Genomic DNA, 7,733 nt, shown 5'->3' on the forward strand with positions numbered 1-7,733 from the left:
GCACATTTCCCCACAAAGTAAGTCATTCATATAAACAAAATAAAACAAAAACCAATTGTTTAAGAAGAAGGGTGTAATTAATCAGGAAGCTCTCTTTTCTAGTCAATAGTGGTAGGTGTAGATATCATGGCTACACAAGTTGCCAAAAGTAAGAGATAGATGAGTGCTTAGCCTTAAAGGAGGAGTTTTGTTTTGTTTTGTTGCTTTTTTGCCACCTTTTATGCTCAATGAACATTTTGAAAAGGGGGGGGGGGATCCAATACTAGAAAATAGAAAAAGAGCTGTGAAACGTTATCTGCAGAATAAAGACAGGTGTTGCAATCATGAAGTCACAACTGAAAATGCCTGTTCTAGGTTTGCACAAGAATAAGCTCATCATCAGTAAGGCTGGGGTAAGGATAGAGTAGAGTCTCAGAAGTCCCTCCTTTTCACTCCTGTGCTGCTTGCTACAACAGACTTAAGGGGAATTACTGATTTAGTTTTATAGTCACTGATAATAGTATCAGGCTCCAAGAGATAGTTATAGTTGAATAGTCACACAGAGGACCGTACCTAAACTAAATAGGACACAAAGGAAAAATCAAAGATGATCTAGAGAGAAAGAGAGTAAGAGAGAGGAGAGAGGAGAGGAGAAGACAAAGAGGGAGGAGAGAGGGGGTGAGAGAGTTAAGAGGGAGACAAGTATGAGTCTGGGAATAAGAATGATTGGAAAGGGAGTTGATAGTAGGAAGGAGGAAAAAAGAGAATATATGGGAAAGAATAATAAAAGTACATAACATCCATATACAAATTGTCAAACAACAATATCAATCAATAAACTATGAAAAAAATAAAGGAGGTATGATACCTTAATTAATAAAATGCTTGCCTTGCAAGCATAAGGATCTGAGTTTAATCACCAGAATGAACATGCAAAAGGTAGGCTTGGTGGGTTACACATATAATTCTGGGACTGAAAAGGAAAAGATAGGCAGGTGATTGGAGCTAACTGCTCAGCAAATCTTGCTTATTCAGTGTACCTAAGGCAAATGAAAGTCATTGTCATAAGACAAATGTCTATTGACAAAGGAGTGTCAAAGAACAAGGTGGTTAGATCCTGAGGAGTTACACCTCAGGTTGATCTCTAGGTTCCACCTGAATGCACACACATACACTTACACATTGACATGTACTCCTGCATGTACACAAAGAAAATTTATGAAATTTATATATTTATGAGAAGTTAGTATTTTTAATTACTACTTTTTTTCTGTAATTTTATCCCAAATTAGGAGTGCACATAGCATCTGATCTGATGATGAAAACAAAGGCAACAGACTTTAGGGATGGTTTAACATGTCAAGAATAAGGTTGAACTTAGATCATTACACTGTCCAGGAACTTGTGCTTCTTTTTATTAAATTTTACTTATAGGCAATTTTCATATTATTATGCAAACCACTTACTTAAACATGCACATAAATATATATTTCATCATAAAATTATGCTGCCATATATGTACATATGCATATATTTATAATATGTGTGTATGTATGTATGTGTGTGTGTCTGAATGTTCATGTTTTCATCTGTCAAAAGTCACTTAATTTTGTATCTTGCCCCAGGTGAACAGTGAACTATGATGTAAAAGGAACACTGAATTCTCATGACCTATGTAGATGTCTATCAGTAGTTAGGAGACCTGCAGAATAGGTATTTATAATTGTGTTAGTAAACTTATAATCAAAGTGGAGAGAGAACTTCTTGGTCTTGTCTGTTTCATTAAACACTTTTGGTTTTCAGTGTGTATGACTATTTTGCCTGCATTGATGTTTCTGTCCATTGTGTGTGCTTGGTGCTCAAGGAGGTCAGACATATTTTCCATGTTACATCTAAATGAGTCATTAGCTCATAGATTTTCAAATGACATAACTTTATTTTTAAATTCTCAATTCTCCAATTATAATGTACACATTACTAAAATGAATGGGAAAAGTTGTCATTTTTTTCATTTTAATTTTGCTTTTATTGTTTGCATAGAGGTCCTTTTTCTCATTACCAATCTATTGTTTAAATTTTAACTAGTGCAAATATAATGATAAATCGTTTCCCGAAAAAAAAAAAAAAAGGAGGTCAGAATATGATATCGAATCTCCTGGAACTAGAGTTAGAGATGGTTGTGAACCATCATGTAGGTGCTGAGACTCAAACCCCAGTCCTCTATGAAAATAGCAAGTGCAAGAGGGAACTTTGAGCATCAGCCTACAAAAGGCCCTTGAAATTGTATATCTTAGCAATTCCTAATAGGAAATAAAACATTGAGTGGATAACCATCACCTTTGTTGGTTCTTTGCCAGATCTGTCCAGTTCTTTTTCCCGGTGGGAGATAAATAGTGCAGATACCCATTCTTTAGCTTAATCATTTAGATTAATATTTAGCATTCTTTACTGTTCTACATTCATATTCTGAAGGAATTCCTGTATCACTCTGACATGTACATAAAGCATCTCTGACCCCAGTGTTCGTTTTTCAAGGGGTATGCATTCATTCCATTTTTGCAACATAGAAGTAGAAAACGTACAAACCCCTTATATAAAGCTCTTAGTCAGAAACAATTCTATCTCCATGGAACTTTATAATAGTCTTTCCAATTTTTAAGTGAGAAATCTACAACACTCAAGTAATATTTCCAAAAAGCCCTTTCTCATTTTGGAGAGTTTTATTCTCTGTGCTTTAAAATACTTCCAGGAAGCTTAGTGTTCCAAATCCATATACTTATATAACTTACAGGTAAAGTTTAAAATACAATACATTTCCTACTACTTAAAAGGTTTACTCATGCCATCATAAACATAAAGGAAAGAGGGGGCATATGCAGTCTCCTTGATGGTCAAGAGAGTATAAATAGTGTGCAAGAGATGACACAAATAGAGAAGACACTTTCCATTTTGGATCAGGGCCTATTCTAACAAATCTTATAAACACTAATGTTAAGCAACTGATCTGAGTGATATGTAGACTTGAAAAGAGTCAAATGTACATTGAATATTCAATAATATTTAAAAGAAGGCAAATTCAATGGAAAATGAAAATGTGGAACTGGAGAGATGTCTCAGTGGGTTTCGTGCTTGTCATGCAAGCTGACAATGTAAGTTTGAGTCTCCAGGATCCATATAAAATGGGATGCACTATCTCAGTCCTCCTCTGACAAGATTGGAAGCAAGGATAGAGAGGCTGGGGCAGTATATGAAACAACTAACCTAAGTACACTGTATCAAAGTGGGGAAAATACAGGAGATCTTAAGGAAGAAGGGGAGAGGTATATCAACATGTTTATTCCTCTGATCTCTAAATATGTATTGCATCAACTGTGCACCTGTACTCACATGCATCTCACACACACACACACACACACACACACACACACACACACACACACACACACACATGCACACCACACATTTGTATCCAAGGATTTCAAAAATGCTAGCATGTCATTTTAACTTTCTTTTCTGACCACCTCATAAACATTGCCTCAACTTTGTCATGAATGACTTTTCCAATTTAGAGTTCTTTTGTTAGCCATAAGTGTTATTTAAATTGTAAATAAAATATGGATTTGTGTCTTCCAGCTTGTGTTCATCGCTGAAAGCACAACCCAACTGTTTAATTGCATCTCTAGAACACCGTTAAACTCTAGCTTTCACTCATAATGATGTCTGTTTTCAGGATAGGAAAAATTCAAATATTAATTCAACTGGTGTTATTATATTAGTATAGATAGAAAATTGTATGATACTGAGCCTATCATTGAATAGATGAAATCCCTATTTGTGGGGGATATGGATCCTGAAGTGGCCATTTCCTGTAGCCAGGCAGGACTTCCAGTGGCAAAATAAGTACAGAAACCCACCCATAAAACTTTTGACTTAACATGTATCCTCCCTACAAGATGTGCGGGTACAAAAATAGAACAGAGATGGAGGGAATGGCCAACCAATGACTGTCCCAAATTGAAACACATCTTGGGAAAGAACCAATCCCTAACACTGTTAATTATATTCTGTTATGCTTGCAGGCAGGGTCCTAGCATAACTGTCCTCTGAGAAGCTTCACCCAACAGCTGACCAAAGCAGGTGCACAGCTTGGGGAGTCTTGTAGAAGAGTCAGGCGAAGATTTAAAGGACCTACAGAGGATAGGGACTACACAGGAAAATTCAAATAACCTGAACCCTTGGGAGCACCTGAGAGACTGAACTACCAACCAGAGAGAGCATGGACTAGACCTAGGCCCAGGCATGTATGTAGTAGATGTGCAGCTTGGCTTTCATGAGGGTCCCACAACAACTGGAATAGGGGCTGTCCTTGAATTGGTTGCCTGTCTGTGTATCCTGTTTCCCAAACTTGGAACCCTTGTCTGGCCTCAGTAAGAGAGGATCTGCCCTTCTTAGAAGGGGGATCAAAATATCCAATGGAGGAAATACAAAGTTTGGGGCAGAAACTGAAGGAAAGGCCCTCAAGTGACTGACCCACCTGGAGCTCCATCCCATATACAGTTACCAAACCCTGACACTATTGTAGATGCCAACAAGTGTTTGCTGACAGGAGCCTGATATAGCTGTCTCCTGAGAGACTCTGCCAGTGCCTGACAAATACAGAAGTGGATGCTCACAGCCATTCATTGGACTGAGCATAGGGTCCCCAATGAAGAAGCTAAAGAAAGAATCCAAGGGGATGAAGCGGTTTGCAGCCCCATAGGAGGAACAACAATGTGAACCAACCAGTACCCCCAGAGCTCCCAGGGACAAAACCACGAACCAAAGAGTACACATGGAGGGACCCATGTCTCCAGCCGCATATGTAGCAGAGAATGGCCTTGTGGGACATCAATAAGAGGAGAGGCCCTTGGCCCTGTGAAGGGTTTATGACCCAGTACAGGGGAATGTCAGGGTAGCAGGAGTAGGTGGGTTAGTGAGCAGGGGGAGGTGGGATGGGATAGGGGGTGTTTGGAGGGGAAATGAGGAAAGGGGATAAAATTTACAATGTAAATAAAGAAATCACCTAATTAAAAAGAGAGAGAAGATGTGCCTAGGTCTGCAGGACTGATGTGGTTATGTGTGTTTGGAGGTGGGGGCTGGTACCCAAGAGCTGCTTTCCTTCTCAGAGAAGGGGATAGGTGTGGGAAAGGAGCTGTGATAGGGCAGGGCAGAGAGGAGAGGAGGATCATATTGTGATGTAAAGAGAATAAACAAAAATTTAACCTAAAAAAGAAAATCAAAGTCACACAGAACAAATCAGATAACTCACATATATATGTGTGTATATATATATATATATATATATATATACATATATGTATATATATATATACATATATATATATTTTTTTTTCCTGTTAACTAGGCAGGGAAATTACATTCAGAATTGTGAAGAAATGAATACAGGCTAAAAACTCTAGTGCGTTCACATAACCATTGTGATTGTCTCATAGATACTAATAAGTTATAAATTTGTGTCCCATGTTGGTGCTATTGAAGAAATGTTTAGTCCTTAAATTCAAGCCCAGTGGGGACTTTTAGTTAGTTAGTGCCCGAGTATATGGGGATCTCAGGCTTCTTCTACCTTTCCTATGCTAGATATGAAGTGATTTTGTTCTGCCATGGTTCTCTGACATAACATACAACCTTACCACAGCCCAATACTATGAAACTAAGAACTCATGAACCACAACTTCAATATGGTAAGCCCCAAATCACCCATCGCTGTTATAAATTAATTATCTTAACTGTTTTGTTATAGTGATTAATACTAGTATTAATAGATAGTAAAGCTGAACTGTTCAGGTGACTTTCATTACTGAATGACTTAATACAAAGGGAGCTTGAAGTACTGAATACACATAAAACCTTTGAAGTAGGAGTAAGCTCCAGAGGCGAGATGACTACAGAAATATAATTTGAAAAAAAATAAAATATTAAATTCAGTTGATAGTTTAATATGATTATTACATATTTCAATATTTATAATTTAAACATATTAGAATTTTAAACATATTGATTTTTATCTTTATTTGTCTATCTCTTGGATTCTCATGGATCACAGCTGTTAAGTTCTTTATGGTTGTTAGTAACAATGCTTTATTTTATTATTTTTAACACTTTAATCATTTTGTGAGCTTTTGGTGTTGCTTGTTATTTTTTTAATTAGATATATCCTTTATTTACATTTCAAATGTTATTCTCTTTCCTGGTTTCCCCTCTGAAAACCCCCTAGCCCCTCCACCTTTAAGCCCTCTGCTTAAAAACACACCCACTCCTGCTTCCTGGCCCTGGCATTCCCCTACACTGGGGCATCAGGCCTTTACAGGACCAAGGGCCTCTCTTCCCATTGATGACCTATTAGGCCATGCTCTACTACATATTCAGCTGGAGCTATGAGTCCCACCATGTGTGCTCTTTGGTTGATGGTTTAGTCCCTGGGAGCTCTGGGGGGGTCTGGTTAGTTCCTTGTTACTTTAATTTGAATTCAAATAGAGAATTTGACAATCTTTTAGCAGACTTGGTTTACTGCTGTAATTGCTTTATTGAATATTTAGACAATTAAAAAACATTATATTGTTGAGCCATTTACATGAATCTTATTCTTTTTTCAATCTTTTCTAGAGTCCAATTCATCAATTTTAGAAAATCTATATGAAAGAAAAATCTATTTTTAATAAAAGTTTTAAAAATGTCCTTTTGCTTTTACTCACTGGGAATGCAAGCAGAGCTATGAAAAAAAAGTAGATCGAATCTTCAGTGGTACATTTCTTGTAACCTAATTTAAGCTCACAAAGTATTTGCCTCTTTTCATTACAAAGATTTTATACTTTTGCATTTTATATTTAAGTGAAAAATAATCTTCAACTCACCTTTTTTGTAAACTGTGAACTAGATGAACTTTATATATTTGTTACTTTAGAAGGAAATAAAACACTGCCATCATTACTTATTGGAAAGCCTTTCACATCTTTAATAAATGGCCTGTCTTTATCAGAGTTTGACTAACATCTACATGTGTATCTAATTCAGACTCTCTCTTTTATACCAGTAATCTATCTATTGTTATACCCATATCTCTTTGTCCTAATTTCTGTACTGTTTTTAGTACATCCTAACACAAAATGGGGTTACTGTCTTTCAAGCAGAACACTTATAGAGATCTTTTCCACTGGCATACACATTTTAATGCTGTAAAATTTCTCTCTAATGACAGCTTCTATCTTCCAAAAATTTAACCTCTTGCTGGGCGGTGGTGGCACACTCCTTTAATCCCAGCACTTGGGAGGCAGAGGCAGGCAGATTTCTGAGTTTGAGGCCAGCCTGGGCTACAGAGTGAGTTCCAGGACAGCCAGGGCTACACAGAGAAACCCTGTCTCAACAAACCAATAAATAAATGAATAAATAAATAAATAAATAAATAAATAATTGAGTTCTTATGTTTTCTTTATTCAAAATACTTCCAGATTTCTGAATTTCTCATTATCACTATTTGGGGGATTTTTCTATTTTTGTATTGTTGATTTCTAGTTTAAAGATATAATTTGCATATTCTTTATATCATATCAAACATTTAAATGTTGATTTCCCCTCTCAAAATTACAGTTAATGGTTTACATATACTTGAAGAAGATGTGTATTCTACTGTTATTGAGGAGAATAGTTTGTGATTCTCTACTGGGTGAAGTTGACTGGTAGGCCCTCGGGTGCCCTTT

Source organism: Mus musculus, chromosome 4 (assembly GCF_000001635.26).
Source record: "Mus musculus strain C57BL/6J chromosome 4, GRCm38.p6 C57BL/6J".
Lineage (NCBI taxonomy): Eukaryota > Metazoa > Chordata > Mammalia > Rodentia > Muridae > Mus > Mus musculus.